The 20,321-nt window shown below is 43.6% G+C and overlaps 1 protein-coding gene and 1 long non-coding RNA gene across 9 annotated transcripts in view; one reads left to right on the forward strand and one right to left on the reverse strand.

Moving 5' to 3' along the window:
- The window catches only part of CTNNA1 (catenin alpha 1), a 311,563-nt gene that overhangs the window by 166,858 nt on the left and 124,384 nt on the right, over positions 1–20,321 (reverse strand). The window contains exon 1 of one of the 5 annotated variants that reach the window (XM_044780566.2): positions 14,446–14,583. The exons of the other annotated variants lie outside the window; for them this stretch is intronic. The gene's annotated coding sequence lies outside the window, so the exon portion shown is untranslated. Of the gene's footprint in view, positions 1–14,445; positions 14,584–20,321 lie in introns of those variants that run through there. 5 annotated transcript variants of the gene reach the window in all.
- Positions 14,639–20,321, forward strand: part of LOC139046263 (uncharacterized) — a 47,862-nt gene continuing 42,179 nt past the window's right edge. For 2 of the 4 annotated variants that reach the window (XR_011506104.1, XR_011506105.1), the window contains exon 1: positions 14,790–14,925. This is a non-coding gene — a long non-coding RNA (uncharacterized lncRNA). Of the gene's footprint in view, positions 14,926–20,321 lie in introns of all 4 variants that reach the window. The other 2 variants (XR_011506106.1, XR_011506103.1) reach the window with 2 other exon arrangements.

The following is a 20,321-nucleotide window of genomic DNA, read 5'->3' on the forward strand; positions in this document are numbered from 1 at the left end:
AACTTCCAAGAACCAGAAGTGTGAGTGAAAAACAGAAGATGAAGAGTGAAACTGGCAGAAGATAAGGCTGAAAGATAAGCAAAGAAATTAAGAAGGCTTTACATAATGTTATAAACCAATGTTACCTCAACAAAAAAAAATGAAAAAAGAAATTAAGAAGACGTTAGAGGTTTGGGCTTTATCTTTCCTAACTCAAAAATACTGTGGACTCATTCAGCTATTATTGTTAATAATAGTTACTAGAGAAATCCTGAAACACTCCCCACCCAAAAAAATCCAAAGACAAAGGCGCAAACTCCACCTCTTACAGTTACTATAGTGAAGGCCAAAAGCAGCTAGCAAGTGCCTTCCCGGCCAGAGCAGCCAGTCTAAAGGATTTTTCCATGCACGCAACTGCAGAGCTGAGTTCTTCAAACTCAGGCCCCAAACCAAGCATTTTCCTCCCAATCTATTCCCCCTGTGGCCCCCCCCATCTCCACTCACCAGAGCTCCACCAAACCAGGTACTCAAGACGGAGAGAGTCTAGGCCCCACTTTCCTTCCTCTTCTCTCGCCCTCCTCTCTACCTCAGTAAACATCTCACTCTACTAACCCTTCCCGTTCTCAAGGCTTTAGCCTAGGTCCTGGTTTAGAATATCTGGGAGTCTTCTCATTTCCAATCATCCTCCAGACAGCCCCAGTTAGCATCATAGGGTCAATTTCCCTCAGAAAAACACTTGGGACTGCTTCCCCGCCAGACAGGATGAAGCCAAAACTCCTGCAAACAAACCCGACCCGCAAAAGAGCCTGTCAGCTTCATCACCTGCTTCCATTCCATAAAACTCTTCTCCAATGCACGTGCCTGTCTCCAGACCTTTATACAAGCTGTTTCCTCTGCCCAGAGCACCCTTCCAAACTTTTTCATCTTCCTTCAAGACTCACACTAACGTCTCTGCTTCCACAGAAAGAGCTGTTCCCTCTTCTCTGTGGTCCCCCAGCACTTTACAAGCACCTTTATCACAGCACTTGCCACACAGCACTGTATCAGTGTGTGTCTCCCATAAAAGTGAGAGCTCCTGTCAGCACAAGTACCATGGCTTTTTTGAGCATGGTAACTTTCATCTAATAACATTCTATAAATGATTAACTGAATTGGCTCACTGTTTTAGGTTTCATCTAACAACACTGACAAATGTGGAAAGAAAGAAGAAACGTCTCTCATTACAGATTAGCAAAAATGGGTATACTCTGCTAGTTCTTACAGATCAGTGATATTAATAAAGCTAATCTCACTAGTTTGTAAACTCCTTGAAGTTAACAACAGTGACTTACACATTGTTAATATCTCTCCAGCATCTGCTTTGAAAGGCAGATTTTTTATTTTTAAAGATTGTCACCTGAGCTAACATCTGTTGCCAATCTTTTTTTTTTTCTTTCCTTCTCCCCAAAGCCCCCCGATACATAGTTATATATGCTGGTTGCAGGTCCTTCTGGTTGTGCTATGTGGGACACCACCCCAGCACGGCCTGATGAGCAGTGCCATTCTGCGCCCAGGATCCGAACTGGCAAAACCCTGGGCTGCCGAAGCGGAGCACACGAACTCGGCCACAGGAAAGGCCTCATGAAAGGCAGATTTTTTAATGCATGCATTGTATTTAACTGATCCTTCCCATTACAACTGAGATATAGCAAACTAAATACTGCTTTAGACCCTGACTCAATAAAGATACCTAGAAAACATCACATCTTTCACTGGTCTTAATGACGCCAGAGAAGCTTAAATTTCTCTGAAGGGTTGCCGTCTTCCATTTCCTTGTGTGTTTTCCCCTCCTCTCAAGGGATCAAGCTCACATTTCGCTTAGCCACTTCTCTGCAAAATGACAGGCTTCTATAGATACACTTCAAAGTCAGTCCAGAGCTTTTCTGAGAACATGATGACCCCAGGTCCAAGGAAGCAAGAAAATGATAACAGATGATTATAAGAAACCTTTGCCAATTTAGAGATCCTCAGGAATAGAAAACCTCCATGAACACTGACTCATCAGTAATAGTAATTTACCCCTTCAGCTTCTGCCTTATTCACTGCACGATCATTTTTCACAAACTATGATTAAGAGTCTGGATTAATGCTGAAATATTTAACATAATGAAATATTCAACATACCATGAGAGAATAGTAACAATGCATCTTGCCTTGAAAAGAAAGCATGCATGGGAGCTGCACAGGGCAAATGGACTATTAGCAAAGGCTCCTATCCTTCATGTCACTTAAAATGGGCCACACTGAATGTGTTTTATGAGTTATGACAGCACTTTCAGTTTTAAGAACAGTCTGTAGTCCAACCTGGTTAATAAACCAGGATTATGTAACCTGATAATTAACCAGGCTTCCAACTCATATCTTCAATTCATAATGTCAAATACTAACAAAATAAACCATAGCAATAAAATATTTTCAAAATACAATTATGATCCTCTTATTTATAATAATATTTAATAATGAAATCTCAGAACAGGAAAATGAAGGAAATCCAAAGCTCAATAATGAAATGGCTTAGCCAGACTAAGCAATCAGGAAAGAACTAGCCTTTAAATTAGCTATTAAGGAATACGATCACTTATTTAACAAAGTGGATTCAATTATTCACTATAAAAATTTACTGCAAATGATTTTGTGTAAAGCCCTCAAAGTCTTTTAAAAAAAATTCTTACAGATGAAAATTATAACTTCCACAATATAATCCCTCTCTTCTTTTACTACAATGGGAACAGATGACAACAGATTTTAAAAATCAAATCACACAACTTGTACAATACCCATTCCAAATGATCAAATCTTTGTTACAAATGTCAGAATAAATGTTAGAAGTTGCCTTCGGAACTGTATTTACATTATATGCATGAATCCAAACTTGCAGCCAGTGAAAAAGCACAAATTAAATCCCAATCAAAAAATGGGGTTGCTAGATGACAGTCCATCAACAAGCAAATAGAAACGCATGCTAATTTCAAGCTCCATTAGAAATGCGGTTGGGGGGTATGTTTGTACATGGAGAAGCAAAAGTTTGAGAGTTATGAATAAACTAAAGAAAATAATGAATATTTAGAGGCTCTGATAGAGAAAGGGCAATGTTGAAGTTTTATTTTGAAGCGTGGTTATTTCTCCACATTTTGAACTTCCAATAATGGATAAATTTACGGGGCTGGCCCCATGGCCAAGTGGTTGGGTTCGTGTGCTCCTCTTCTGTAGTCCCGTGTTTCACTGGTTCAGAACCAAGGCGCGGACATGGCACCACTCATTGGGCCATGCTGAGGCGGCGTCCGACATAGCACAAGCAGAAGGACCTACAACTAGAATATACAACTATGTACTGGGGAGCCTTGAGGAGAAGGAGGAAAGAAAAAGAAAAGACTGGCAACAGATGTTAGTTCAGCTGCCAATCTTTTAAAAAAAAAAAAAAAAGGATAAATTTACTATAGTGCTCTCGCAAGTGAAAACAGCATGAGACAGGGCAAGTCAAGCCAGACTGTCCACTTCCTCATTCAGACTGTCCACTGAATGTTTAGCCCATTCAGCCCAGGCCCACAACATGGAGGGCTGAGCAGACCACCACGCCACACAAGCTACACCCTCAGGGTCTGAAAGCAAGAGCACCAGCACCTGGGCAAATTTTAGAAACTGTTGCTCTGTTAGACTCTCCCAGATGCTTTTCTTAAGAGAAAACAGAAGTACTAATAAGTCTTAAATCCTCCAACATGAACAATATAACCAAAATTTCTTTAAGACTTCTAAGTGTGTGGCTTCACAGTCATTCATGAGGAAAAAATGATTTGGGCTGGGAAAGCAGAAAGAATAATTTATTTCATGTTTTTTACTATTTATTTATCTCCATAGGTCAAAGCTGCAAAAAATATATTTTTTGAATGAATTTCTTTTTTACCTGTTTATTTTCTCACTTTTTGTAGCAGTAAAATTCACTCTGGTGTACTATTCTATGAGTTTTTGATGAACTCAAACAGTTGTATAATCACCTCCACAATTAAGATATAGAAAAGTTAAACGAATTTGTTTTATTTTCACAACAGCATGTACCTAACAACGAAACCACAGAATAAAAATGTACAAAATATTATTACCTTTACAAGCTAATCTGGCATCAACTTACTATAAAGCTACAATAATCAAAACAGTGCGGTACTGGCATAAAGACAAAAATATAGACCAACAGAATAGAATCAGAGAGTCCAGAAACAAACCCTCTCATTGTCAAATGATTTTTAACAAGGGTGTCAAGACCATTCGATAAGGAAAGGATAGTTAGTTTTTAACAAATAGTGCTGAGAAAACTGGATATCCACATGTAAAAGAATGAAGTTGGATCCTAACCTAATACCATTTACAAACATTAACTCGAAATGGATCAAAGACCTAAATATAAGAGCTAAAACTATAAAACTCTTAGAACAAACACAGGGCAAAAGTTTCACAATTTTTCACAAAGTTTGACAATGAATTCGGCAATGTCTTCTTGGATATGACACCAAAAGCACAGGTAACAATAACAAAAGAAAAAATAGATAAATTGGACTCCATCAAAATAAAAACTTATGTGTATCAAAAGACATTATCAACAGTGAAAAGGCAACCAGAAAGCAGAAGAAAATATTTGAGAAATCACATACATGATAAGGGATTAAAATCCAGATTATACAGAAACTCCTAAAACTCAACAACAACAAAAAAATAACCTGATGATGTGCAAAGGATTTGAACAGACATTTCTCCAGAGATACATGAACAGCCAATAAACATAAGAAGATACTCAACATCACTAATGATTAGGGAAAAGCAAATCAAAACTACAATGAGATACCACCTCACATTCATTAGTATGGCTACTACCAAAAAGACAGAAAATAACAAGTGTTGGTAAGGATGTGGTCAAATTAGAAGCCTGTGCACTGCCGGTAGGAATGTAAAATGGTACAGTCACTGTGGAAAACAGTATAGGAGTTCCTCAAAAAATAAAAATAAATTTACCATATAATCCAGCAATTCCGCTCCTGGGTATACACACGCAAAAAAAGTGAAGCAGGGTCTTGAAGAGATATTTGTACATCCATGTTCATATCAGCATTACTCACCGTAGCTAAAATGTGGAAGCAACCCAAGTGTTCATCAACAAATGAATGGATAAGAAACTATGGTGTGTATATACATATATATGTACAATAAAATATTACTCATCCTTAAAAAGGAAGGAAATTCTGAGGCCGACCCTGTGGCCGAGTGGTTAAGTTCGTGCGCTCCGCTTCAGCAGCCCAGGGTTTTGCCGGTTCGGATCCTGGGCGCGGACATGGCACCGCTCATCAGGCCATGCTGAGGCAGCATCCCACATGCCACACCTAGAAGGACCCACAACTAAAAATATACCACTATGTACTGGGGGGATTTGGGAGAAAAAAGGAAAATAAAATCTTAGAAAAATAAAAAAAGGAAGGAAATTCTGACATACGCTACATCATGGATGAACCTTGAGGACATTATGCTAAGTAAAATAAGCCAGCCACAAAGAGACAAATACTGTATGATTCCACTTCTATGAGTCACCTAGAGTAGTCAATTCATAGAAACAGAAAGCAGGAGGGTGAGTGCCACAGGCTGAGGGAGGGGAAGAACGGGGAGTAGTTGTTTAATGGGTATAGTTTTAATTCTGCAAGATGAAGACTTCTGGAGATGGATGTTGGTGATGGTTGCACAATATGAAAGTACTTAATACCACCGAACTGTGCAGTTAAAAACGGTTAAGATGGTAAATTTTATGTTATGTGCATTTTACGACAACAAAAAAAATTAAGAAAAACAAAAGGAAAGCAATTTTGACACATGCTACAACACAGATAAATCTTGAGGACATTATGCTAAGTGAAATAAACTAGACACAAAAGGACAAATATATGATTCCACTCATATGTGGTACCTACAATAGGCAAATTCATAGAAAAAGAAAGTAGAATAGAGGTTACCAGGGACCGAGGAGAGGGGAGGATGGGGAGTTATTGTTTAATGAGTAGAGAGTTCAGGTTTAGGATGACAAAAAAATTCTGAAAATGGAGAGTGATGATGGCTTCACAACACTGTAAATGTACTTAATGAGGGGCCAGCCCCATGGCCAAGTGGTTAAGTTCGCATGCTCTGCTTCAGCGGCCCAGGATTTCGCCAGTTCAAATCCTGGGCACAGACATGGCACCGCTCATCAAGCCATGCTGAAGTGGTGTCCCACACAGCACAACTAGAAGGACCTACAACTAAAAATACACAACTATGTACCAGGGGACTTTGGGAGAAAAAGGAAAAATTTAAAAATCTAAAAAAAAAAAATTGCTATATTAGCATTGTGTGATTAATCATTATTTCATCGATTCTAAAGCATACATAGTTCACATTTTTAAGTTTCTAAAATCTAGATGTGTCTTACAATTGATGGCATTTCCCAGTTTATTTGGCAGTGTTTCTTTTTTCTTAGGGGTACATAAAATAAAGGTTAATCTTTAGATAAAGGAGGACATGCTCAAATTATGATAAGTGGACAGATTACAAAAGAGCACATAAAGTAAAATCTAGTTTTTATAAAGTTATATATAGTTAATATACATGCACAGAAAAACTATTAGAGGATATACACCAAAATTTTAAGTGTTTATCTCTAGGTGATATAAATATGAGTGAGTTTTACTTTAAAAAACTTTAATAAACTGGATGTAAAGCTCCCCCTCTTCCCCCCATCAACCAGCACAATCCTATATAGAGCACAAATATATCTACCATAACTAATTCAGTATTTTTTGAATAGTATCTGCTATGGGTTTAGAAATGAGTCAGGTATCATAGGAGACAGAAAGATACAAAAGAATGTAACTGCCTTGAAGGAGCTTAGCATCTAGTAAAAGAATTTATGGTCCAGAAGAGTCTTAAGGAAGGTAAATCAGCAACTTAATGCTATCTAAATACTGAACTAATTCACTGCTTTTACTCACTTAACATGAATTAAAAACATGTCCTGTCCAGCGTTCCAAAACTGAAAAGATAAATTAACATTTTATCACATTAGAAGTTAAAATAAATATCCTTTATAAATCATCTTATTCATTACAAATGACAAAGTTCAAACTCTAACCTCTTGAATTGAGACTCCTAAGATAAAAAGCTCCTAAAAGCATGTCATCATCATAATTCATCAGATAATAGACATATAATCAATGACAAATTAGCAATAGCAGGAAACATCCGACCACATAACTATTGTTTACTATAACCTCTTAAATGTACTTTTTCAAAATTCTTTCTCTAAGTTTTTCTTGCTCACCATGTGCTCACTGTGCTGAAGGGTAAAGTGGCTACAGTGGTAACTTGGTTCCTACCCTCAAGGTATCTCCAGTTCAGCTGAGGGGGAAAAAAAAAACGGGAAAAGCTCTAGGACACTCGATTTGGCAATGATTTTTTAGTTATTTATTTATTTTTTCTTAAAGATTAGCACCTGAGCTAACAACTGTTGCCAATCCTTTTTTTTTTTTCCTTTCTGCTTTTTCTCCCCAAATCCCCCCAGTACATAGCTGTATATTTCAGCTGTGGGTCCTTCTAGTTGTGGCATGTGAGACGCAGCCTCAACCTGGCCTGATGAGCGGTGCCACGTCCACGCCCAGGATCCCAACCAGCGAAACCCAGGGCCGCCGTAGCAGAGCACACAAACTTAACCACTCGGCCACGGGGGCTGGCCTGGCAATGATTTTTCAGATATGACACCAAAAGCACGGGCAACAAAAGAAAACATAGATAAACTGGACTTGACCAAAATTAAAAACTTCTGTGGGGCCAGCCGACCCCAATGAAATAGCACAATGAAATACCACCTCACATCCATTAGGATGCCTATTATAAAAAAACAAAAGGCCAGAAAATAACAAGTGTTGGTGAGGATGTGGAGAAACTGGAAGCCTTATACATTGCTGGTAAGAATGTAAAACACCACAGCTACTGTGGAAAACAGTATGGCCATTCTTCAAAAATTTAAGCATAGGGGCCAGCCAAGTGGTTAAGTTCACACACTCCGCTTTGGAGGCCCAGGGTTTCGCCAGTTTGGATCCTGGGCGAGGACAGGGCACTGCTCATCAAGCCACGCTGAGGAGGCATCCACATGCCACAACTAGAAGGACACACAACTATGTAACAGGGCGCTTTGGGGGGACAAAGGAAAGAAAAAAACAATTTAAGCATAGAATTACCATATGGCCTGGAAATTCCACTTCTGGGTATATACCCAAAAGAACTGAAAGCAGGGACGTAAACACATATTTGTACACCCATGTTCACAGCAGCATTATTCACAATAGCCAAAAAGTAGAAGCAACCCCAGTGTCCAACAACAGATGCATGGATAACAGAATACTATTTGGCCTTAAAAAGGAAGGAAATTCTGACATGTTACAACACAGGTGAACCCTGAAGACATTATGCTAAGTAAAATAAGCCAGTCACAAAAGAACAAATACTGCATGATTCCACTTATATGAGGTACCTATAGTAATAAATTCAAAGAGACAAAAACTCTAACAGTGGTTGCCAGAGGACTGGAGGGAGGGGAAGTGGAGAGTTATTGTTTAATGAATATGGATTTTCAGTTTGGGAAAATGAAAAAAGTTTTGAATATGGACAGTGAGTGATGGCTGCACAACAATGTGAATGTACTTAATGCCACTCAAGTGTACACATAAAAATGGCAAATTTGGGGGCCAGCCTGGCAACATAGTGGTTAAGTTCGCACACTCCACTTCAGCAGCCCAGGGTTCACGGGTTTGGATCCCTGGCGCAGACCTACACTCTGCTCATCAAGTCATGCTGTGGAAGCATCCCACATACAAAATAGAGGAAGACTGCCACAGACGTTAGCTCAGGGACAATCTCCCTCACCAAAAAAAAAGGTAAATTTTGTTATGTACATTTTACCACACATACACAAAGAAACAGGATAGTGAGTGAGAATGTCATAACCAGGTACAAATTTTAGAATTTCAGACAAATTAAACATCACTTTCAGCAATGATGATCAATGTATCAATGGAAAATGCATGCTAATCAGCCTTCACTGATGGAAAGTATTTGTGTCAGAGAAGTACAAATGCCTGGCAGATGCAGAAGACCTGTGGCAACACTTTACAGTAAAAATTAAAGCTGAAAAAGGAAGTTAGGGCAAGAACTTAGAAGGCCTTGACTGCCAATCTAAGAGTCTGACCAGTGCAGGAACAAGACAGCAATTTCTCAAATGAGAGTGAGTATTGCTTATATGTAAAAGACTGAATGCTGGAGAGGAAGATAGGAAGAAATTCAACTAACTTTGGCAAACACTTACGGAGCAACCATAATGTTCCAGATTCTCAGACTAAAAACTGAAGGGAGGGGCCGGCCCTGTGGCTGAGTGGTTAAGTTTGCGTGCTCTGCTTCGGCAGCCCAGAGTTTTGCCAGTTCAGATCCTGGGCGCAGACATGGTATCACTCATCAGGCCATGCTGAGGCAGCGTTCCACATAGCACAACAGAGGCACTCACAACTAGAATGTACCACTATGTACTGCGGGTCTTTGGGGAGAAGAACTAAAAAAAAAAAAAAAAAAAAAAGGATTGGCAACAGTTGTTAGCTCAGGTGCCAATCTTAAAAAAAACTGAAGGGAGCAGAGGGGCGGGTAGTGGCTGCAAAGGGACAAAATGGGATTCCTGGAGTACTGGTTATTTTCTGTTTCTTGATCTGGATGGTGAATATGGGTGGTGTCCACTCAAATAATTCATTAAGCAGATATTCTTATGATTTGAGCACTTTTCTAAATGTACATTATACTTTAATTTTTAAAAATTTTATTAAAAATAAAGACCTAGACAACATTTCTCAGAAACCCTAGCTGGGAGGAAGTCATCCATAAAAATATTTACCAAATAATATGAAAGATGCAACCACAGAATATGTACAAGGCACTCAAGGAGTACTGAGACCCAAGAGAAAACCCAGAGGCAGTGACTCCTAAGGTGGGTTTTAAAGAATAAATGAGTTTGTCAGATGGATGAGAAAAAGAAGGCTGCTACAGGCAAAGAAAAAAATATGAAAAAGGCACCAAAGCAAACAATAGGACAATTTATGCAGAGAACTACAAGTAGTTTCAACAGTTCAAAGATAAAAAGATAATCTAAACTAGGGAAGCAGAACCAAAAAAAAGGAATTTATGTAAGATGAAGACCAGATGGAGAGGATTTCACCTCTGATTAGAACTTAGTGGAAAGGAGAAAGAATGGAATGGAGATGGTTCTGAACTTGGCGAAAACAGCAATTTGGTACTGGGAGCCCTCCATAATCTGCCGTCTCATCTGTCGTAGTTCCACCCACAAGCTAGACTCCAAACAGATAAGACTTTTTCCTCCTTCATTCAACAAGCATCTAATTTGCCCTCCAGGCCAGGTACCATGAAAGGCTAAAGCTACCAGTCCCTAACTTTAAGGAGCTCACAGGCTCACTTTCTAGCAGGACAGGCAAACAAGGACATCAATAATAAGGTACAATACAACGGAGTATACTACCTGGTGAGAAGATGTTTGCTATCAGAAAGGAAAGTGCTAACTTGAGTCTTGAGACATGACTTAAAGCCCCTCATGAAAGGGATGACATACAAATGGGGGGAGGGCATGGGGGGAGCAGTGTGCATCACTAAGGAAACAACAATTACAAATAAGCCTAGGACCCTACATCCAACCCATAATTAAGGCCTGTTCTCATTTCTCCAAATTACAGATCTCTTCATCCCTACTACCTTCACTCCCACCATCTTCCTAGCTCAACTCCCTCTTTCCACTTGTATACAAGCCTTACAAGCACTAAAAGGAGTGATCTGCTTAAAAAGGAAATCAGATCATGAAACTCCCTACAATGGCTTCTTACAGCTCTAAGAATAAAATCCAAACATGTGACCTGGCATTCCCTGGCAATCTCATGTGAGGCCTTCTCCTCGGCCCAAAAGCATTCAAGCTATACAAGTCTTCTCCTAGGTCTCTAAACACATGGAGTTCTTTCCTGCTCAGGACCTTTACAGAAGCAGAGGACCCTGTTCCCTCATCCAGAACTCCACTAGCAGACACACCATCACCCTCAAAACCAGGTCTGTCTGTCATCTCTCACAATATTGTTACTTTCTCAAAGAAATTCCAGGACTCTACCAGTTACTGATCTCCACATCTGGTTCAGGTCTCCAGAAGAAAAAGGCATCTCATTTTGAGACGCATGTTGAGTCTGAGAAGCCCCTGGGACACCCAAGCAGCTCTCTGGTGCACAGGTGACCATTTGGGTCAGGTGAGACACCTGCACTCAAAATAGAAGCTTGGACTTTAGCACATAAGTTTGATGGCAGGGAGACTGCACAGAGAAGTGACTCTCAACTTGAAGGGAGAGGGCAGCCCTGATCTCTAAGTCATGGTATGGAACGAGATGTCACTGATGGGAGTGAGGGTGATGGACTGAGGATCAATGGTCTGAAGGACTGAGATATGTTGGGTAGAATCTTGGGTAGGAGTGGACTGAAATAAAAAAGACTGAGAAGAAAGAGCCAAAACCAGGAGAGAGTTATACCACAATTCCACAAACTCCTTTGCCCTTTTATGCTTCCTCCCTTGACAAAATTCTACTCATGTTTCATCCAGTTCAAACGCCACCCACTCCTGGCTTTATCCAAACAAAACTTATCAGCCCCCTCTCCATGCTTCCACAAGTTTCTCTTATTGTTAGTATTCTATCAGATTTGACCCAGGCACAAGTTTTTTACCAGTACTATTACAGCACGCATCACAGTCTGCCTTGCACTACACCTGGGGTTGTGTGCCTTCCCTATTAGACCTTGAGCTCTTGGGAGCAGAGATCCTATCTTAATCATCTGTGAGCCTTTAAAAAAGGTGGATGTGATGAGGATTTTAGGCTGGTTATTTTTAAAACTACAGATGAGAAGCAGGCTCCGAGGACTGGAATTTTGCTTGCCCTTTTGAGAGACATTTGCACTTGTGAAGGAAGGGGGGATGACCTTGTAGGGACCCGAAATTGGCCACCCCAGGATATGTCTCTTTGGCATCAGGATTGCTTTGGGCTGATTGCTTTCGATAAACTGGGACAGGGAAGGAGGCTCTGGGGAATGGAACTTGCCCTTGTTGGGACACATTTACATTTGTAAGGTAAATCTCTATCTGTAAAAGGTGCCTCCCTCTCTGTACCAGGAAGAAGAGGAGAGATGACCTTATCCCTAGAAACTCTTAATGGGGAAGGCAAGAACTTAAGTTGGTTGCTGTCTGGCAATCTCATGTAACTGGTTTAGGGTGGTGGCGTCTAACCTTTCTAACCTCTACTTAATCCGATTTGATTCTTGTCTAAAAGTCATGGGATCACCCAATGACCAGACCCCACCTGCACTGATACCATTTTAACTTTTTTTCATGTTCTTTCCTTTGTCTTGTAAAGAGATGAATCATATACCTATGTCTTAAATTTAGCCCTAACCCTCAACTCGGGGCAGCAGCAGGAGCTCTGACTGCCCGTGGGTCTTGTCCCCACACACCAGCTCTGCCTGCCCATGGGTCCTGTCCCCATGCCAGTGGGGGCAGGAGCAGGAGCTCTGACTGCCCGTGGGTCCTGTCCCCACGCACCAGCTCTGCCTGCCCATGGGTCCTGTCCCCATGCCAGCGGGGGCAGCAGCAGCGGCTCTGCCTGCCCATGGGCCCTGTCCCCCTGCCAGCGGGGGCAGCAGAAGCAGCAGCAGCAGAAACTCTGACTGCCCATGGGTCCTGCCCCCATGCTATTCTACTCTCTAAATAAAAGAGCACTACTGCCAGATCTTAAGAGTCTAAGAAATCTTTCTTTCGACTCCTCGGCTCACCGACCCCGCATCAGATGAAAAATTATTTTTTGGGCTGGCGCGGTGGCACAGCGGTTAAGTCGGCACGTTCCGATTCGGTGGCCCGGGGCTCACCGGTTCAGATCCCGGGTGTGGACTTGGCACCGCTTGGCACGCCATGCTGTGGTAGGCGTCCCACATATAAAGTAGAGGAAGATGGGCAAGTAGAGGAAGTTAGCTCAGGGCCAGTCTTCCTCAGCAAAATCAGGAGGATTGGTAGCAGATGTTAGCTCAGGGCTAATCTTCCTCAAAAAAAGAAAGAAGAAAAATTATTTTTTTAACTTAATAGAAGTCAAGAAGAGTAAATAATTGGGGAGAGGCTTTGGATAATTTCTCCATTTGTTCCTCTTGTAAGACAAAATAACATCCTAATTAACTCGATTTACAAATTCATATTTTCTTAAAGAAACATACTCCTGTAGGTCTTTAAAAATCACTGCTAAACAAAATAGCTTATCTAAACGCCTATCCTGTTGCAACAATACAACGATGTAATCATTTCCTTCAACATAAATGTGAAACGCCCTTAGAGACTTAACTATATCTTACTCTTTTCTAAATTATTGTAAATTCTGTACAAAACAAACACCAAAAAACGTTACAAAGACGCAAGAGGACCTAAGAGGGTCTCAATCCTGGATGTGAGCCAACTGCCGCCTGCATTATTGGGAAGCCATTCCGGCCAAGCCAAGGTTAGGCATTCAGTCAACAGTTTTTCCAAGTGCTTCACACACACACATACTCCTTTAAAAGTGAACAAAAAAGACCCTAATGCCACTCGTGAAAACCAGGACTAATCAGAGTTAAGACTGTCCGATTAACCAGCAAGAGAAGTCTGAGTAATTGCACAACAAAGGTTAACACGGTACACGCCGAAAGTCCACACGGGCGTGGCGCGCCGCCCCAACCAGCCCGTGTCAAAGAAAGGGAGCACTGCAACTTTCGCATTCGCTCGGCCGGGAATGCGGGCGTGCGGCCTCGGCAAACGTCCGGTCCACCAGACCGGGAAGTTTCGGGGGCGGGGAGCGGGCGCCACCACAGAAAACACCATCACTTCCCTGGAAAACTCCAGTCCCGGACCCTCGCGCACCGAGAACTGCGCGCAGACTCTTCCCCACAGGGAAGGCGGCCGAGGGGGCCCAGCGCGGGCCTGGCGCGCGCCCCGAGTCCGCTCGAACAAAGTTTAGAAACCGGGAGAAACTTTCCCGAGAGGAAGCGCGGCGGCGCCGCCGGGCCTGCAGCTCGCTCTGCCCCAGCCGCTGCGGCCCCTCAACTTCCCGAGCGCCAGGAAGCTCCGACCCCGCCGGCCCGCCCGGCCAGGGCCCAGGCCCGGGCCCCCGCAGGGGAAGCGGGCCGGACGCCCCACCCGCGCCCCCGAGAGCCCGACTCCCGGCGGGGCTGCGGAGGAGACGGCGCCCCGCCCGCCCGCGGGGCCCGGCCTGGGGCGGCCAGGCTGAGGAGCCCTCCGGGAGCCCACGTCCGCGCGGAGAGAGTTACCTGCGGCGAGCGGGGCGAGCGCAAAAGGATTCCGAGGCCCGAAGCCGACGGCCGCCGCTTTGTCTCGGTGCAGTCCGGCTCAGAGGAGGAAATGGGCAGCCCGTCGCCCCCGCCCCCGGCCCGCCCCCGCCCGCGGCCCCCGCCCCCCGCCCGGAGGCCCCGGCCCCGCCCGCCCTTCCCGGCACCTCCCTCCGGTGCGCTCTTCCCGGCGCCTCCCGCTGCCGCCGCCCTGCTTTCCCAGCCCTCGCTTTGGGGGCAAGCCCCCGACCGAAAGGGCCTGGCGGCGCCGGACCGGGACCCTCAACAGGACCTCTTACTCTCCGTCATTCACCCCAGAGTTGCTTCATCCCAGGCCCCTAATGGGCGCTCAGGCCGGAGTGACCCAACCCCCGCAACCCCCAACCAGAGGAAGGAGGAGCGGTGACTCCCGGAACAGCCTGCGAGAGGCGGAAGGCAGGTGAGTCACCGCTCCGCGCACAGGTGAGTCTCCGGGCGCGGCCGGCGCAGGTCCCACCCCCGGCTGGTGCCCCAGGGACCGGGCGCGGCGACGCAGAGTCCTGGGCACTCTCTTCTGAAGAGTGCCACAGGTGTTCCCTAGTCACAGGCTTCCAGAAAAGTGCTCTAGACCCACTCCCTGGTTTTACAGAGGGAGAAACTGAGGCTCACTGCTTGAGGCAAAGTGGAACTAGAATCGGACTCTACAGACCTCATAGTGTAGGTGGAAGCCCTCCTAGAAATCACCTAAGCTGTCCCCTTACTTGACAGATGAGGAAACCCAGAGCCCTCGTGGTGGAGGACAAGGGGCATGCCACAGCAGTGTCCCCTCCTGAGATTGCCCCTCCTACTCAAACACACATTTGGAGGACCTGGCTCTATCCCTATCCCTCTGGCCATTTAGGGAATTTTATTTGCACTCTTCCTTATCTTCCTGGTGAGTGCTCCAAAAAAAACCAAAACAAAACAAAACAACAAACGAACGAAACATACTACATATTCACTATCAGCCTGGTATAGAAAACCCTAATGGTGTTTTTCCTCCTTCATTATGGGATGATGAACAAGGTTGATTTCAGTATTGGCCTATAAATCCAAAATAATGTAAGACAACAATATCCTGCTGGCTTGGTGCTGAGCACTAAGCAGGGTGCTAGGGAGACCTGCCCTCAACATGTTTCTATTTACTACTGACATCTCCCCATTCCCCAGGAACTGCAAACTCCTGGATGACAGGAGTTGGATCCCCTACAGCACTCAGCACAATGCTCATCCCCTAGTTAGCATCTGTGGGTGAAGGTGCCCGCTGTAATTCAAATAATTCAAAGCACTATGGCGGGGGAGGGGGAGGAGGGTGGCAACACGCCGGCCCCTTGGCAGAGTGGTTAAGTTCCTGTGCTCTGGTTCGTCAGCCCACGGTTTCCCCAGTTCGGATCCTGGGTGCAGACATGGCACCACTCATCAGGCCATGCTTGAGGTGGCATCCCACATGCCACAACTAGGACCCACAACTAAAAATATACAACTGTGTACCAGGGTGCTTTGGGGAAAAAAAGGAAAAATAAAATTTGTGCTAGTGAAGAGATGCTGACAAAGGGCAATAGGACCATGAAGGGAGAGAACAACCTTCAACAGAAAGACAAACCTTGAAAAGGCCATTCTCGGGCGGCCCAGTGGCCAAGTGGTTAAGTTCCCACGCTCTCCTTCAGCAGCCCCGGGTTTCACCGGTTTGGATCCTGGGCATGGACATGGCAGGGCTCATCGGGCCATACTGAGGTGCCCACATAGCAGAGCCAGGAGGACCTGCAACTAGAATATAGAACTACGTACTGGGGGGCTTTGGGGAGAAGAAGAATAAAAAAAAAGATTTGCAATAGATGTTAGCTCAGGTGCCAGTCTTTAAAAAAAAAAAAGGCCATTCTTGTCCAACTACACCCCAATTCTGTTACTAGCTTCAGAGTCTTTGCTCTTATGTTCTCCCCTGCTAGGAGTGGCCATGGCTTCCTCTCATTACATTTGGCTACGTCAGAACTTAGTAATCAATCAATAAATATTTGTTTGAACTTACAGGGGACAAAATTAAAGAATTATGCTCCACAACTTTGTATGTACATCATTTCATTCAGGACCAGCTACTTAATTTGCAAGGCCCCATGTTCAAAAATTATTAATAATTTCAAGACAGCATCAGTGGAGCATTAAACCAAGCATTAGGCCTTTCTAAGCATGGGGCCCTGCTATCGATTGACTGTTTGTGTCCCCCAAAATTCAGATGTTGAAAACCTAATGGCCAAGGTAATGGTATTAGGAGATGGGGGAGCTGTGGGGAGGTGATTAGGTCCTGAGGTCAGAGCCCTCATGAATGAGATTAGTGCCCTTAAAAAAGAGGCTGCAGAGAGATCCTTTGCCCCTTCTGCCATGTGAGGACACAGCAAGAAGGTTCTGACTATGAACCAGGAAGAGAGCTCTCACCAGAACATGACCATGCTGGCGCCTTGATCTTGGACTTTCCAGCCTCCAGAACTGTGAGAAATAAATTTCTGTTGTTTGTAAACTACCCAGCCTGTGATAGTGTGTTTTAGCAGCCCGAATGGACTAAGAGTAACAATAAAAGTGCAAGGCTTGTTTTGGGAAAAGAAAGGTCAGATGACCGAAAGAATATGATGAGAGATTTGCAGTGTGCCCTGTAAGCTAAGGGGAGTCAGTTCCCTATCTCTGAGAAACCTTGAAAAGCTTACTAGGGAAGATGAGCATTCACTATGTCCCAGGCACATGCTATGTGTCGGGGGAGCAGCAGTGAATAAAACTGACTTGATCTCTTGTTCTCATACAACTTAAAATGTAATGGAAGAGAGGTATTAAGATAGATAAACTTGGGGCCAGCCCGGTGGCCCAGCGGTTAAGTTCGCATGTTCTGCTTCTCGGTGGCCTGAGGTTCACCAGTTCAGATCCTGGGCATGGCACCGCTTGGCACGCCATGCTGTGGTAAGCGTCCCACGTAGAAAGTAGAGGAAGATGGGTACAGCTGTTAGCTCAGGGCCAGGCTTCCTCAGCAAAAAGAGGAGGACTGGCAGTAGTTAGCTCAGGGCTAATCTTCCTCAAAAAAAAAAAAAAACCACAGGTAAACTATTAAAAAGAAGGTCAAGTGTGAAGATAGGGGAGAGATACAAGTAGATTTCGGGGGAAATTAACCTAGTCTGGGGTTCAGTGACCGGAGGAAGTGGCCTTTATGCTGTGACCACTCCAGTCAGACTTTAGTGCTTGCTCCCCACCAAAACTGCCTCTATCAGGGTCCCTGATGACCTCCATGATGCCAAATCCAGTCGTCAGTCTCCGTCCACAGTTGACTTGTACCATCAGCAGCAGATTACTCTCCTCCTTGAAACATTGTCTTCATTGGGCCTCCAAGGCACCAGGCTCTTCTGATTTTCCTCCAGTCAACGTGGCTGCAACTTCTTAGTCTCCTTTGATGATTCCTTCTAAATCATCCCAGTTTCTAAATGTTAGAACAACAGTTCTCAAAGGGCAATCTGAGGACTCTGGAGACTTTTTCAGGGAGTAATAAGGTTAAAACTATTTTCAGAATATTACTAAAATATCACTTGCCTTTTTGACTCAAAATTCTATCATCGTGTACAGTAGTGTTCCACAGACTGCATGATGTATGATATGGCATCACATGGAATGCAGAAGCAGATCTTAGAATCCAGCTACCTTTTATTAAGCCAGATATTAAAGAGATTTGCAGAAATGGGAAACAATGACACTTCTCCCTGAATTTTGTTTTAGAAAACATTACTTTTCTTTAAAAAATGTTATTTATGATAACATGTAATAGTACAGTAAACATTGGTAGATGAAACATGTAAACAAAAGTTCTTTGTGATCCTCAAAAATTTTTTAAGAATGAAAAAGGATCTTGAGATCAAAAAGTTTAAGAACTGCTGTTAGAGGGGCCGGCCCCATGGCCAAGTGGTTAAGTTCTCGCTCCGCTTCGGCGGTACAGGCTTTCACCGGTTGGAATCCTGGGCGCAGACATGGCACTGCTCATCAAGCCAGGCTGAGGCAGCATGCCACATGCCACAACTAGAAGGACCCACAACTAAAAATATACAACTATGTACCTGGGGGGCTTTGGGAGAAAAAGGAAAAATAAAATCTTAAAAAAAAAAGAACTGCTGTTCGAGTGTCCCAGGGCTCCATCCTTGGACCTCCTTTTCCATCTGCCATCAACCCACTGGTGATCTCATCCAGTCTTTTAGTTTCCATATGCTGACAACTCCAGTTTATATCTCAACCTGAACCTTTCCCCTGAATTCTAAACTCCCATTGCCAGCTCCCTGCTTGATACCACCGTTTGGATATCCAGTAGGTATCTAGGCATCTCACACTTTATATGTCTATACATCCAAACTGATTTCCTGAAACCTCTGTCCAAACCTGCTGATCCTACACTTTTCTTCATTTCATTAAGTGACAACTCCATTCTTCTGAGTTGTTTAGGCCCAAACCTTTGGAGTCATCCTTGACTATATTCTTTTTCTCGCATGTTTCATATCTGATATTTCAGCAAATCCTGTGCTTCTACCTTCAAAATAGATTCAGAGTCCACCAACTTTTTACCGTCTCCACTGTTGCCATCTTGAGTCAAGCCATCATCCTCACTTAGCTTGAATTTCACAGGAGCCTCATAACTGGTCTCCCTGCTTCTGCCCTCGTCTCCCTCAGTCTAGTCCCAATTCAGCAGCTGGAGTGCTGTGAAAATATAAGTCCAAATATGTCTCTCCTCTCCTGCCCAAAAGCTCCGATGGCTCCTATCTCACTCCTAGTAAAAGGCAAGGTCCTTATAAGGGCCTCCAGAGCTCATCTGCCCCCACACACTCGGACACACTGGCCTCCTTACTATTCCTGGAACTCAGCAGGCAGGCTCTCGCCTCAGGGCCTTTGCTTTCTGTCTCTAATGCTCTCCTCCAAAAGCTGCCTGACTCACTCCCTCACCTCCCCCAGGTCTTTGCGCTCAGGGGTCACTTTCTTAGTGAGACTTCCTCTTGGCCACCTTATCTAAAATTGCAGCCCCTTCCCTCAATATCCCATCCCTCCTTCCTTGCTTTATTTTTCTCCTTAGGGTGTATCACCATCTGACATATAAAGTTGTATATTTATATTTATATATTTTTTTAACTTATTGTTTTCTCCTGTCTTCCTCTTACTAGAATTTAAGCCTTCAATTTTTGTCTGTTTTGTTCAGTGCTATGTCCCTATCACGCCTGGCACATAGCAGGTCCCTCAGTAAATATTTGTTAAATGAATGAAAGCATGAATAAATGGGATCTAGAAAATACACTGACAAGGTGAATTGGGAGGGAAGGAAAAAGTTTGATTCTAGACCAACAGACGAGCAAGTTTGAAGGCCCTGCGTCCCATTCCAGGAAAAGAAGTTCTGTGATTTGGGAGCTGGTGAGGTAGGCAGGGGCCAGACTGGAGAGGGCTTTGTAAGGCCTTAGACTTTATTGTGAGGGGAATGGGGCGCCATAAAGGATTTTAAACAAAGAGAGAACGTGATCATATTTTGTTTTTAAAACATTCACTTTGGAAAAAAGCAGATTGTAAAGCAATACACATAATACCTCATTTATGTTTGAACAATATATACATATTTGTTTTAATGCTCTTTTCTCATAACAGCTGAGCCATTTAAAACGTATCATCTGTTCAAAATCCTCCAGTTCTTCCCATCTCACTCTGAATAAAATCTACATGATCTTGCCTAGCAACTTTAGACCCATCTTCAACTTTTTCCTCTCCATCTTTCCACTCCAGCCCATGCTGGGGTCCTAGACATTCCTGTAACACATCAACCACTTTCCTGTCTCAGGACATTT

The sequence above is a fragment of the Equus asinus genome, chromosome 9, assembly GCF_041296235.1.
Source record: "Equus asinus isolate D_3611 breed Donkey chromosome 9, EquAss-T2T_v2, whole genome shotgun sequence".
NCBI classification, from domain to species: domain Eukaryota; kingdom Metazoa; phylum Chordata; class Mammalia; order Perissodactyla; family Equidae; genus Equus; species Equus asinus.